Source organism: Crocodylus siamensis, chromosome 7 (genome assembly GCF_052110815.1).
Source record: "Crocodylus siamensis isolate JL-2025a chromosome 7, ASM5211081v1, whole genome shotgun sequence".
NCBI lineage: Eukaryota > Metazoa > Chordata > Crocodylia > Crocodylidae > Crocodylus > Crocodylus siamensis.
In genome coordinates this window covers 73,041,727-73,055,768 of record NC_143401.1, presented here as the reverse complement: position 1 = coordinate 73,055,768, position 14,042 = coordinate 73,041,727, and positions in this window count along the sequence as shown.

Sequence of the window (14,042 nt, the reverse complement as noted above, 5' to 3'; positions counted from 1 at the left end):
AAGTAAAAGGCGCAGGGAGACTGTATTGTCTCAAATCCTGCGCCCCTAGCCCTGCAACAGTGTATATTTATACCCTGGTCACTTTCTGCAGTAGTTTTCCACTAGCTGCCTCCCCCCTTTCCCTCCTCCCTTCTCTCTCTGAGTGGTGTCCTTGCATTCCGCAGATAACAGTTTTTAGGGAGTTTCAGCTTGCCTGCTACTCATCCTGTTTTCCAGTATTACAGGAGGTTACAAAAAGTTCAGGAGGGGGGCCCTGGCTCTCCTGGGCCTAGAGCAGAGGGGCTTCATCGACACTTGTGGTCTTCCATCCCTCTAAGTTACCTAGGGTTATGCCCAGTAACACCAACACTATGAAAAAACTTCATCTGTTATAACACAAGCATTCCCTCATCTGCCCATGTAGAGCAATTGTTCAGTAGTGGGGCTTAGTTTTGCAAGACAGAAGAGGAAAATTGTCAGATGTAAATTCAAAATGCAACTTTTGCAGAAGGTCAATAAGCTGTTTAAACAATTTCTGCAATGCAACAGAACGTTCTTTTTCTCATTTAAACTGATTTTCTCATTTCAGACACTCATCATTTCTAATTCAGATGTATTTCATACCTTTTTGTTACCTTTTGAGCAATAAAAATTTGAACAACAGAAGTTTTCTGTGGAAACAGCTTTCATTTGTTACCTGGCTATGAATATCTCCTTTCTGTTATTCTGGTATACCTATATGATGCATTGACTTTTACAAAGTACTTGAGATGGAGAGGGTGAGAAGGATCTAACATTACATAAGTATTGGTAAATTGTTATTCTGAAAACTGTATGACAAGTATAACATTGTTTTCACGTAAAGCAGGGTGAGTTCTGGGTAAATTAGTGTGCTTCTGTGAGCTTATGGAAAAGAAACCCACTCGTATTTGAAAATGAAAAATGATGGTAAGAGGTAATTCACCATGTTTCTCATGAATCAACTTAACTTTTAACTAGTTACTGTCTTTTAATCTTACCTTTTAACTAATTGAAAGTGGAAATATTTAACTTTTAACAACTCAAGTTAATTTTAAAGGCTACTAACTTTTAACTTTAACTAGTTACATTTTTCATAAACTTTTCCCATGATTGCCTGTGTGTAACATGGCATCTTTACTTGGAATTAGGTCTTCCTTTTTCATTTGGAATGTTAACCCTCAACAAAACCTCAAAAAACATTTCTAATGGATTTATGAGCCAATAAGCTGAGAAGTATATCTTAAAAATATAGATGCAGATATTTTACAAAAATACATATTCTGCATTAAATGCCTTCTGATCAAATCCACCTTTTCTGAGAGAACTCTGACGTTTCATTTGTGCAACATATTTTTATTTATTTAGAATTGTAATGGACAGAGAGCCTAGGGGCAGAAATTACATATAAACTGGTGTAAGTGTTTCAGAAACCAATCTGAATCTGCAACACAGTTCAGTGTACATAAAATGCTCTCAAAATGGCCAAAACTAGTTTAAGATAAACCTGGATGGATGTAATATCAGGCTTAACTGACTTAGGTTAAATCAGTTTATTGAACTTCTGTCCCAGATGCCCTCCAAATTCAAGTTAACTCACAGATCCCCAGCATCCCAGAATGCTTTACACCTCCCCCACAAGCCTCCCTTGGAGGGTGGGCAGGTTAGCTGTGCTCCAAGCTGTCTGCTCCAACCAAGCAGGAAGGCATGCTCTAGCAACCCCTCTCCAACTCCTATCTTCTGGCCTCAGCCACTGCTGGCATGTGGTTGCATTTCAGGGATCAAAAATGAATGTCTGTTCAATCTGTACAGTTTAGACTAACCTGCAAAGATTGAATTGATTGAGCCTCGGGCTTTTTGACTGCCTGTACTTAGCCAGGGAGGCTGTGAACCTAACTATAGTCAGCAAGAAGTATATAAGGGGTTAATGATAGGCTTTTAGGCTGCTTTCAGACATTAAACCCCTCCACCAAAATGGCCCTTAAACTTGGCACACTCCCATGCCTAGGCCAGAGCATGTCCAGAAGAGGCAGCGTGTTAGTTAGACCTGGTTTGCCCAATGTCTGTATAGACTGGGCACTTTAGTGGAGTTTTTTGGTGCCTTTATCTAATAGGTGATTGAATCAGCTGGCCAAAAAGCTCAGCTGAAGCACCGAATCTGTACAGCTGTTGTAGAGCTTAGTCGAAGTAATGCACTGCTTCTTCTGGTAAAGCGCTTTGTTTTTAAACATCTACAGGCAGCCTTACTGTCTGCAGTGCTTTAATTCTCAAATAATACCTTACAAAAGCTCGCAAAGCCACCTGCTTCTGTGCCAGCAAATTTTCACATAATTGCAGAGTGGAGAAAAACTCAGTAATGACATTCTTATGAAAATAAGCTGCTAAGACATGGCCCTGCACAGGCATGTGTGAGGATTTCTATACGACATTATGCACTTGAAATGTCTCCTTTGCTGTGAGCAAGTGCAAAAGCTGGAAACTGTATTTTAATCCCAACATCCATTAAATCTTTCATATTCTTTTAAAGAGACACAATCCTTGCAACGGGAAGAGTTAAATCCAGATCCACACAACACAGGATGCAAATCTGCTTAATAAAAGCAAACAGAAAAGGCAAATCTTTATGTTTGCGTCCTGTTTTCAAAGGACTTTGGGCTGAGCTAGCTATGAGGTGCTCTAACAGATCTCTGTGAGGGTGTTTCACTTAGGTTTTTAAAAGGGAGGGTTTTCAGTTTTATAAGTGAGCTCCTGTGATGACGTGCCTGCACTCAGCTGCTAGCTGCAGTGACACTGCAATGGCTGAGAGGCGGCTGTTGGATGTTTGCAATGAGCTCATTCTCCCAGGAGGGAGCAGGGCTTACAGTGCATCACTGGGCAACTGCAGCCTTCCTGTGAAATTCAGCTTTAGCTTCTCCTCAGTTAGGCTGGCCTGATTCTCCACTTTAGGGGTGTGTACATGGTGAGCAGATTTTACTGTATGGTTGATTCTTTTTTCTTCTTCTTCCTTTCCTCTACATGCTTCCCTGGACTGATTGATGAATCATTTCTCATCTGGTCCCACAATTCAGAGGATAGAGATGGAAAATGTAATTTCATACACCAGGGATGGATATTTTTATTTTTTCAGTATTTTGCAGCGTGAATCATAAAAATCCGTTTTAAATCTGTCTGCTAGGAAAAGCCTACAGGTTTTAGAATGAAGTGCACTGCATACAAGGAGTGGTACTGTCCTCAGGTAAAGCAGACAAGCAGTGTGCATCACGATGGAGCGTGCCTGTAAGGTTAGTTTCTATACACGTTTGTGGATATATATGTATATATATTTATATATATATGTATACATTAAATATATATGCTTTAATATGTTCACTTACATATGAATTATCTACTTATAGGGTTTGTATTAATCTGTTTTCAAAATTCTGTTTTGCTTGCTGTTTGGCATAATTTTTCTCAATGTCTTTCGTATTTAGTTTGGCCTATACACATTGCTGTGATTCTTTTCAGCTTTAATTTAGGAAGCATGCAGGCCTTTCTAATATACTGTCATTGTATTTTATTGGTTAAGTAGCTGCATCTTTTTCTCCCATGTACTAAATTATGTCCAAATTTTATAGAGGTTAAATCAAATGTGGTTGAATCAAAATGCCAGAGCCTAAGATTGTAAATACAAACCCTGTCTTGCAACTGTGCATGTTGATAATGCTTTATTTTAAGGCACTGGAAGTTATGAATTATTGTAACAAGGATTTTATGCATATTATGATAATAATTCTGACATTTCCTATTTTCTAAACTCTGACAGGTGCTTACTGGATATAATGAGAACCACTTCCTATTCTGTACTGTTTAACCTGTTAGGTTAGAAAGATAAGTTCCTTTTCTCCAAATGTCTGCTCCCTTGTTGGCTATAAATGTCATTTATTCCCATTAAGATTCCTTTTTCCTTTCAATTAATGTGGCTACCTCTGTGTGGACACTGTTCAAAATGCAGACAGACTCTATAGACCGAGGACATTAGCTCTGAGTCAGATAGCTTTTTGTTGGTTATTTCTCACTTCAAAATACTTTCAGAAAAATCCATATACACTTCAGTAGAGTCTACATTTATGGTATTGTTCCTGTGCTCTAGTCATTCACTTGAAAGAGTCTTGTTTGTTGCTATCAGCAGTTTGGACTCAGTGCTCTTGGCCTAACTACAATAGGTGACATGTTGCCATAAATGTTGCACTTTGCTTTTCAGTGTAGATTTATGACAGTTTAAAGTTCACACAGTAAAGGGAAGTTTGGGTGCAAACTCCTAATACTTTATTTCAAAGTTTAATTTCTGTTCATTTCATAGTAATTTTATCCCCTTTATGAATGCAAACTCCAGAGTAAAGTATCAATGATGGGATAGTGAAATCATTCATTTTCAACTGTTATTTAATTAAGAAGATATTAAAATATATAGATAGCTAAGACTATATAACTATATAAAACTATATATAACTATAACTATATATATTTATATAGTTAAAGCTATATATTTTAATATCTTTTTAATTAACAGTTCAAATGAATTTAATAGAAGATAGTTATCTAGATAGATATATAGTTAGATAGATCTCTGTCTATCTTCTATTAAATCCTATCAAGATAGGGATGGAAGCACTCTTGGAATAGGAGAAAATGCCATTCCTATTTAATACCTTGGTAGAAGAAAGTATATGTATTAAGAACAGTTCTTAAGCACATCCTTAAGTTCCACTGACTTTCTTAAACAGAAATAAGCATATTTCCTGAATCAAGTCCCAACTCTGTTATGACAGTTCAAAATAAATTCAAAGGGAGACTTGAAGCAGGATGGTTAATTATTTAAACAGTAAAATAAGATTCACAACTACCATTGCACACTTTGAGATAGTTGCCAATGGATTAACATAGATGTTTTGAAGGAAGGTGTTAAGAATTATTATTCAAAAACATTCTGTAATTGATGTGGTCATTAAATTCCAGGTATTAATTTGATGATATTATTTGATTATGGATCTGAGCTCTGTGTAATACCGTATAAGTCAATGTTTCAAAATTGCACTTCAACAAATACGAAGCTAAAATGTTACTCTCATTCTCATGACTGGAATATGGATGCTTTTTATAGAACTTTACAAAAATGAGGTGTTTGTAACTATCATGCTTCCAGGTTTCCTTTCTAGGGAGATGAGTATATGGAAAGTTTGGGAAACCTTTCATACACCAATTGATTAGAATGTGGGATATGAACACATCTTTATTAAAATAGAACTCTTCTATTAAATAATCATGCATACTTGGATTGTAAGAGAGTGGTAGTTAGCCATATTAGTCTGAAGTCAGGCATTAGGTAGCATAGAAATGCATCTTATAGATTAATTGAATCAGAGATGCATAAGTTTTAGTGAGCAACACTCACTTCTGTATAAAAGAGTTAATAATTGGAATTAAGAGGTCAGGTAAAATTGTCTGGAGTCAGTTTATGTTTCTTAAAATAGGTACTTGGGAGAAAGCGTTGGGTCTTTTCCCCAACCAAAATTGATATTGTTTTTTTGTTTTGTCAGATTGTTCCACATATATTATAATTACTTGACCTTGACCAAGGGCTTATGCAGAAAAATATTTTTTATCTTTCATAGGACCTGGATCAGCATAAGATAAAGCATGTGTGGTTTTTATCCACTTAATTATTTTTTCTGGATTCCCATTTTCCTTTTCCAGATTCCCACACCTAATTCTCAGGCCATAAATCAGTTGTACGGTTGAATTGTTTTGCTGAAGAAGCTACTGGTTACCTCACTTGGGGCTACTTGGAAGTATTCCAGGAAAATGCCCCATTTTCTGGAAGTATTCCAGGAAACACTCATCTTTTCACTAACTCTGCTGCTTTACGTCCCATATTTCTTGGTTGCATAACATGCGTCCCCCTGGCACATGCTATAGATGAAGAAGAGCGTAGATAAACTCAAAACATCACATACTGTATATTATAAGAATGTAAGGCTGAATGAATTTCTGTTTTAGTTGTACTTGATTTTTTTAAATAATTAAGCTTGACCTAGTCCCAGTCCAAGTCAATAACAAAGTTCCTGTTGACCTCCAAAAAAAAAAAGATTGTTTCCTAAAGGATATATTTTCGAATGCAACTAAAAGGTTTAGGAGCACAGGTCTCTCTGATATTTAATATCCTAAGCACTTGACAGTCTCTCTGAAATGTAGCTAATTTAATATTAAATTTATTAATCAAATAATATTAGATTACTTCTACAGTAACCCCAGTGACATATGAAATAAATTCTAGCTATGAGTTAAGATGAAATAACGTTCATGAATAATGCTCATGAAGCAACAGATATAATTTAATAGAAGCTTTAGAAAGATGACGTAGGGTAAAATTAAATTTCTGGATGCTTATAGTTCAGTCAGTGAAAACTTTGGAGACTCACAGAAGGTTTTGTTCTGGAGGCCTCAAATAATCCCAAATCAGGTAAACAGTAGGCCTCTCAGCATCATCTAACTATCAATACTGATCAATACTAAGGAATATGAAAATATTGAACATGATATTTTTTTTCTTACTGAGCTAGTACCTCGGTATGGGAAGTTTGCATTGCATTCTGTATTGCATTTAATGTTGTTGTTCCTGTCACTGTCTACCATACTTAACATGCAGAAAAAAAGCTCCACATCTTGGAATCATGTAAGAGGCAGCAGAGGAGCAGACACCTGCTGCAGAGGCAGTGGGGGGACGGGAGAGGAAGGAGCAGCAGGAACAAGCTGCCTGACCCCCCTCCCAATGGCTTGCCCCACCACTGTCTCCCATGTATAGAATCTAATTATTGAGGGGGTATCTTAAATTTGGGGTTGTTTTGTGTATCGGTAAATATGGTTTATTAGCATTTCAAAGTGTAATTCACACTGTACAACATGCAAAGATAAATCCATTTCTTCCGGCAGACAATGTATAATTAAAGTTCTGACACACCAAGCTATACAGCACTGGCAGATCTCTTTGTCCATGTAGAACTCTATGCATTTCAGTAGGGCTCCATCTAGACCTCAAGATAAAACCATATCCCTCATTGCACAAATAGGGGATGCCTATAGTAGGGGTGCTTAATATGTAGCCCAAGAACTGTCTGCATCCCACCAGGGGAATCCTAGTGGTCTGTCATACTTCTTTATTAATCTCACACCAAAGCCTTCCAAATTGTACTTCCCATTTCTCAAATGAAATCCTTCTGAGAATCAGTCTGATCAATACATTTAAATGTAAACAACTTGTTTCCTTTTGTACTTGGTTCTAATTATAGGCAGTAGAGACAGGAAGAGAGGTGCAGATGAATCAGAAGACAGACATAAGACATTGTGGTATTGCTGGTGGAGGACTTCCTGAGCTCTGGATTGTCATAGGGAGGTGTAATAGGGCTCCATCCCCAGGGAAGTCAAAAACCCCTGGAGGCACCCCAGAGTCCTTCTTACTCCAATTTGCTTCTGGGAAGTTTTCCTTCACTCGCCTGCCACATCTTAATGTTCCTTCTGATTCTGAAAGGGGAGGCTGCCCCCAGGGCTTCCCAGATGTGGTCTTCACTCCAAAGAACACCTGGTGGTGGGGAGCTCCTGTCTTCAGGGTTAATTGCATGGCTCTGTGCCATTCCTATACTGTACCTCATGCCTCACAGATGTTACTGTTGCCACTGGAGCTTTGGCCTCCCCGACCTCCACCCCTTTTACTTTTGCTAGGCCTTCTAACCTAGGCCCACTGTATTAAGCCTGGCTTTGAGGCTCTTGCTCACATTTATACCGGGCCCCTGTCCGCTGGGCCACAGGTCCCTGTGTGGCTGTGCCTTCTCCAGCATCGGGCTGCTGGTCCCTATGTGGCTGCTACCTAGCACTCTCTATCTGCCCATTCAAGGCTCAGTAATTGCTCACACTTTGAGTCTGCCCCTGGCTGGGCTCAAAGCAGTCACGTGCCCTTTGGGCACTAGTGGGACCGCCAAAAACCTCCCTTACAGTCCCAACCCAAACCACTGGTTTAAACCTTAAAGGGGCTGCCCTGCTTTCTAGTAACGGGGCTAGGTTTCCCTGTTACAAGAGGGAAGACAGACATAATCTGAAGCTCAGTAGAGCTCCTGAAGCCCTATTAGAATCCTCTGTGGCTTAAGCAATGGGGATGATCAGTTTATTATGAGTCTGAGGGTGGATGGAAGTTAACTGTAACAAGCAGTGTAAACTGAGCACGCTTGGACAACATGAGAAAAACTAGGCTTACATTTCATTTGTTATCACCATAGTGTTACAAGCTCATCCATTTTATACACCAGTAATGATTCATAAGTTTACTGATAATTATTACATTTTCATATCTGGCTTTAACATTTTGCTACTTAACAATATTTGCATTTAAAGAAATGTGCCTGCTCCTGCTCAAACATGAACAGAAGTCATATATTTTCACTATTCTCAGGTATTACAATGAATCTGTATATGAAAATAAATATATAATTAAAATGTAATTTGTAATAGATACCGCATTCATGCTGTGAACACGGTGTGCAAGAATCTAAAAGAAAATCCTCTGAATTCATTGAAATACTGCAGGTATATCTTCTCCAGCATGTCCTTAATCATTGTGTTGGACTTTCAAGGTTGCTTAGTTTTGACTCAACTCCTACGTTCCTGGAATTAATGTTAATTTTTTAGTGTTGAATTCAGTGGGGAGAAAACAGGGTAGGCCAGCACTGAGCAATTTTGAAGATCCTCAGGAAGCTCAGTATGAAATACTTAATGCAACCTCAGGCTTGGAAAAACTTGTTTATCGTTTTCCAAAACCCTGCTGTAGTACATCTAGGCTCTGGTTCTAATAAAACCCAAGAATAAACACCTTTTCATTGTCCTTTAGTTAATTGTGGCCATCTCTCTTTTTTTAAAACTAGGTTTTCCATTTGCACTTCTGGTTAGCTAAATATACTCAGAACTCTATTATCTGAAGCAGGCCTTTAATATTTAGCAATGGGAGCACCATTGGGCTAAAGAAGTGACTTTTCCTATGTCCCATAAAATTCCATTTTACTTTATCAAGCAACACTGTTTTACAATTGTAAGAAAATTGCAGAAAAGCAAGAAGGTTGCACAGGGAGCTATGAGTCTGGTATTTCCTAATTTTTCAAGTGGAACCTAAATAACATTTTTAATATATATACTAAAGAGGTAGCCACTATTATGTATCCCCTCATACTTCTGCTGGTTTGATCTAGTTGAAATCAAATTATGTTCTTTTTTTGTACTTAATTAATGAGTACATAGTTTGTTTGGGTTTTTCAATCCTTTTGACTCCTCGCTTTACATATATATTGCTTTCCAGGAGATGAAGGAACAAGAAGGAAAGGGGAAAGGGGATTTAATTTCAGTATGAAACTTTTTAAAGGAATTTAACCAAATCAATTTGTTCTGGGTTTACCCAGCTGCAGAAGGTGGGGTTGGGAGAGGAGGGAAGAAAAGAAAAAGAAAGAGAGTACTCTTAATAAAATTTAATTATCTTCCATGAAACTGAGGGCCTGAAAGATTTTGAAAGATGAGAATTGTAGGTTAGGTGGTTCTAGGTTTTGGGGTTGATTTGGGCATCAGCTTGAATAAAGGAAACCTCTAGCTGGCATGTTATTAACATCATCAACCAGTCCCCTACAACACCTCCTTACTTTCTCTGATACTGCTGGCTAAGTATGAGAAAAACTTCCTGTCAAAATCTGTAATGCCTGCCACCTTATATTCTCTTACAGCCTCTCTTAGAATGTGCAGTGACATTTATTGATCATTCCATTGATCATTCCATATGATTTTGGTTAGATAATGGAAAGCAGAGACTACTATTTTCAGCTAAACTGTGTTCATTATGTTCCCCCAGCTTCTGATCTACCCTAACATCATTTGTCTGGTTTGTCCACCTATACAGTCCTTTGTGAGATATAGAGTGTAAGCTTTCCGGGGGGGGGGGCCTCAGCTATGTTGGGACCTGAGACACTATCCTGAAGAGCTTGCAGTCTGTGTAGACAGAACAGAAGGTGGGAGGATAAGCAAATACAGTCACTAAATTAGTTTTGTCTTTGTAGGGCAGTGGCAGAGCTGAAAGGAGAACCCAGATCTACTACCTCCTACTTCAGCATTGTCCACTAACGCATGAGGCCGCTCCACTAATTACAGCTAATTAATTGCATATGCATGCAGAAATTTAAAAATAATTCACAATTGTTTTTGTCTGTATCAACTAAATAAATCCATCTTAAAAGACAAAACAACAAATGCACTAGACAGTGCTGCAATCGCCTACCCTGGAAATTTTCAAGAGGAGACTGGATGGTCACCTTGCCAGGGTCACCTGAACCCAGTTCTCTTTCCTGACTGATGAAGGAGGCTAGACCCGATGATCTTCCGAGGTCCCTTCCAGCCTTACAGTCTATGAATTTAGATGCACATGAACTACATGAGTTGAAAGAATCTTAGTTGAAGGCTCTGTGGCTTAAAGATTGCACTTTGTCACCTTTTCAGATGGTATGTTAAATAATAGACTCATAAATTACTGGTTACCGTGAAATATTACTTTCCATGCAACATTAACATGACTAAAGCTATTTTTAAAGGAAGACAATTTCCAATATGTCATAGCAATAGATTAAAGCGATCATCTTGTCTAGTGCTACCATAAAAATAAAACATCAATATTAAAAGCCTAAATGTTTTTATATAGAAAGCTATATAAGTTGGATCACATGAAGTTGAGCATTTACCTAGGCCATTCATTTTTCATCGCTTATAAGATACCATTTCTTTAACAAAGCTATATAAATTTACTTACATTAAGTAGGAAGTCCATTTATAAATTGATTATTTTTACTCACATGCACACGTTTTCACATTTGATGATTAGATGAGAACATTTCTGAGAATCCTAAAAGCATATTTAAGAGATATAAGCTCACTGTAAAAAGTACCTTAAAAGCTTAGCTTTACGTGGCACTTGAGGTTATAAACCAGGAGTGGGCAAAATGCAGCCCGCAGGCCAAATGCAGCCTGCCAGGCCATTCTATGCGGCCTGCCAGGCCCCTAAAAAAGTTAGAAAATTAATAGTTATCTGCCCCTGGCTGCCTGTCATGCAGCCCTTGATGGCTTGCCAAAACTCAGTAAGTGGCCCTCCGCCTGAAATAATTGCCTGCCCTATAAACAGTCCCTCCTTCATAGTTGATATGTTGAGGCAGTGGTTTTCAAACTTCCTAAAGTCAAAGAACCCTTTTATATCACTGCTTCCATGAGGGAACTCCTTTCCCCATCCTGTGAGCTGACACAGAGCCAGGTGACTCAGTCCAGCATCAGCAGCGCAGCATCTCCCATACCACACTGCCATTACCCCACACCTCTCTGAAGATCTGAATTTGGTCTCTAATTTACTCTTGCCACCAACAGGTTCTAAGTAAAAGAAAATGGCAAATGCATAATACATGGTCTGCAACACTAAATGTCCAAGGACTGACACAATGGGAATTAATGGTCATTTTTATCATAGATTTTTGACTACTTCATTAGCAAAGTAAAAATGAATAGTGCTAATATATTATTTTGTTATTGTTTGATGTCATAATTTCTTTTTGTGTGGAAAACAAGGCCAAATTCATCTGAAAGCTTCTTATTGTAATGTCTTTCATATGAAAAATAAATGCAGATTATACCTAAAGTTCAGTTCAATAAAGCAGAACCCAAAGGGTGTTGCTTAGGTATAAGTAATTGTGAATGTGAAGGCAGAACATGTGGGTTTGATGAATTTACTCACAACTACAGACTCAGGTGTTTCTAAATTGGTGGATCTGCATGGTTTCCACTTGATAGTAGCTACCAGTTTTTCCAGTCTGTAAAATAAAGATTTTGACCCCCTCGGTCTCTTTACGATTGACTGATAATAAGCACTATGTAAAAACTTGGTAGTATATTTATCATTTATTGTTTGTTTCACTTTGATATGCCACTTCATTTCCATAAAAAAGCAACACGCAGAGGAATTCACAGGAACTGAAAGTGTTCACATGAACCCCAGCAAGAAACACTCAACATATCCTAAAGAAAAAATAACAATGTCTTGTAAAAATACAAATACATAAATAGAAATAAATTGCTTTAGACAGGTCAAAAATAGGCTGATATTGAGTACTGATTCCTCAGATTGCTAAGGGACTTCACTATCCAGTGTCATCAAGGCGATTTTAGAATTTCTTTGATGTTTTTGAGCAGTCAGAAAATTTAGGATTTCAAAATTATTTCATAATCACATATTGATTGTTTATGTTCTGTGGTGCTTTGGAGGGATGTGCCTTTTTATAGCTTTCTGGGTAAAAATAAATGTGTAACGTTTCCTGGAAGGGAAAAAGTTAGTTCTAGTATAAGGGGAACTACTAATGTTAGAAGCTGTGGGTAATTTCTTTTAGCTCTTGTGCTTTCTGGAGTTGAAAGACCAGCACACTCCACTTGGTGCCAAAGTGATGTGAGTGATGTATTTATGCTGTTTGCAAATAGAGTCATTCCAATAGGGCTTCGTTATTGTTTATCTTACTGTGTATTTTTCAGTGTTTTACAACTTAGTCTTTTTCCCTGTGTGACTTTACTGTATTCCTTGTTTCGCTTTTAGTGAAGCCCTTTTTTTTTTTGGATTTGCTGCATTGTAAAGAGGGCTATACTACTTCTGTCCTCATGTATTTTTTTGCTTTCCCACCAACAAACAAGAAACTGTGCTCTTTTGTTCTTTGTTAGTTGCTATCAACTTTAAAAAAATAATAATTTGGGCATGGACAAAGATTAAATGACTTAAAAGTTCCAGAAATAAGTATAGAACATCTAATTCCTTCTCCTGGGATTGCAGTTAGAAACCTTTACCAGCATACGTCCCATTCAAGAGAAGCCTCTGAAAGAAATGACCACATTTTCTATTTTTTTACAATTACCTGCGTTTCATGTATGGGTTTATATGAGTAAATGCACATCTACATCAGTTAGGTATCCCTTTACATACACTCTGCTTGTAGATGCCTAATTGCAGGTGTAAAAGAGAACAAAGTTTGTATGAAAGAGGTCTGCTGACAAAGTGTCCCTAGCTGTCTGTTCAATAGGATATCTACCAGCCTTTTGGTGTTCAAAAAAAACCTAGCTAGCCTGAAAGCTTGCCACTAAATGGAAACCTCATTATCCTTGACTGCCCTTGGGAAACCTTCAGGCACAGCAGGGGTTAAATGCTAGTTGGGTTTGTTGACAGGTGTCCCTCATTACACTACCAATTAACCCAGCAGGCTAAAACCTTCTGACCTTTGTTTAGGCAGGCATCTTCTAGAATTGAACTAGGCAATCTGCTAAAAAGACTCTTACTAAAGATACCTTGCTTGGTGGTCTCTTGTGGATCTTTTTCATACAAGGATCTTAATGCAGTTTTAGGTCTGGATAGTAGGCTTAATCCTGAAAAAAAACAATTAACAATTATTTAAAGAGAAAATAGTGGGCAAGATAGTCATCAGGAGGGCTGTGTCCTGCATATGCAAATGTACTCTTCTGTACTCTTAAAAAGTTATTTTTAACTCTGTTAAAGAGGGAAATAAAATAGGAAAAGCTTTCAGGTGAGTATGAAAATTTTCTTCGTAGTGTGTTGTGATGATCAGTGAGATAACTGCAGATGGCCATAATACAATTTAGGATTGTGACAGAGATAACATCCAAAGTGACAAAAGGCTGGAAAGAAAATTTAAATCTGCAAAATGCTGTATACATGTCTATGCTGTTACGATTCCTGTTGCTTTACATTAGAACATTTGAATTAAAAATTTATAAAATTTTGAGGAAGAATTTTTATTTTACGTAAGTGTTTTTCTATGTCTCTCTGGAAAAAAATTAAAATAAAAGATGAGGTTTCATAGAAATAATGGAACTATATGTAATTTTAGAGAATACTGACTTCAACATGTAATCTTGCACTGAGGTTAGAAGGATAATGAAATGCGTAT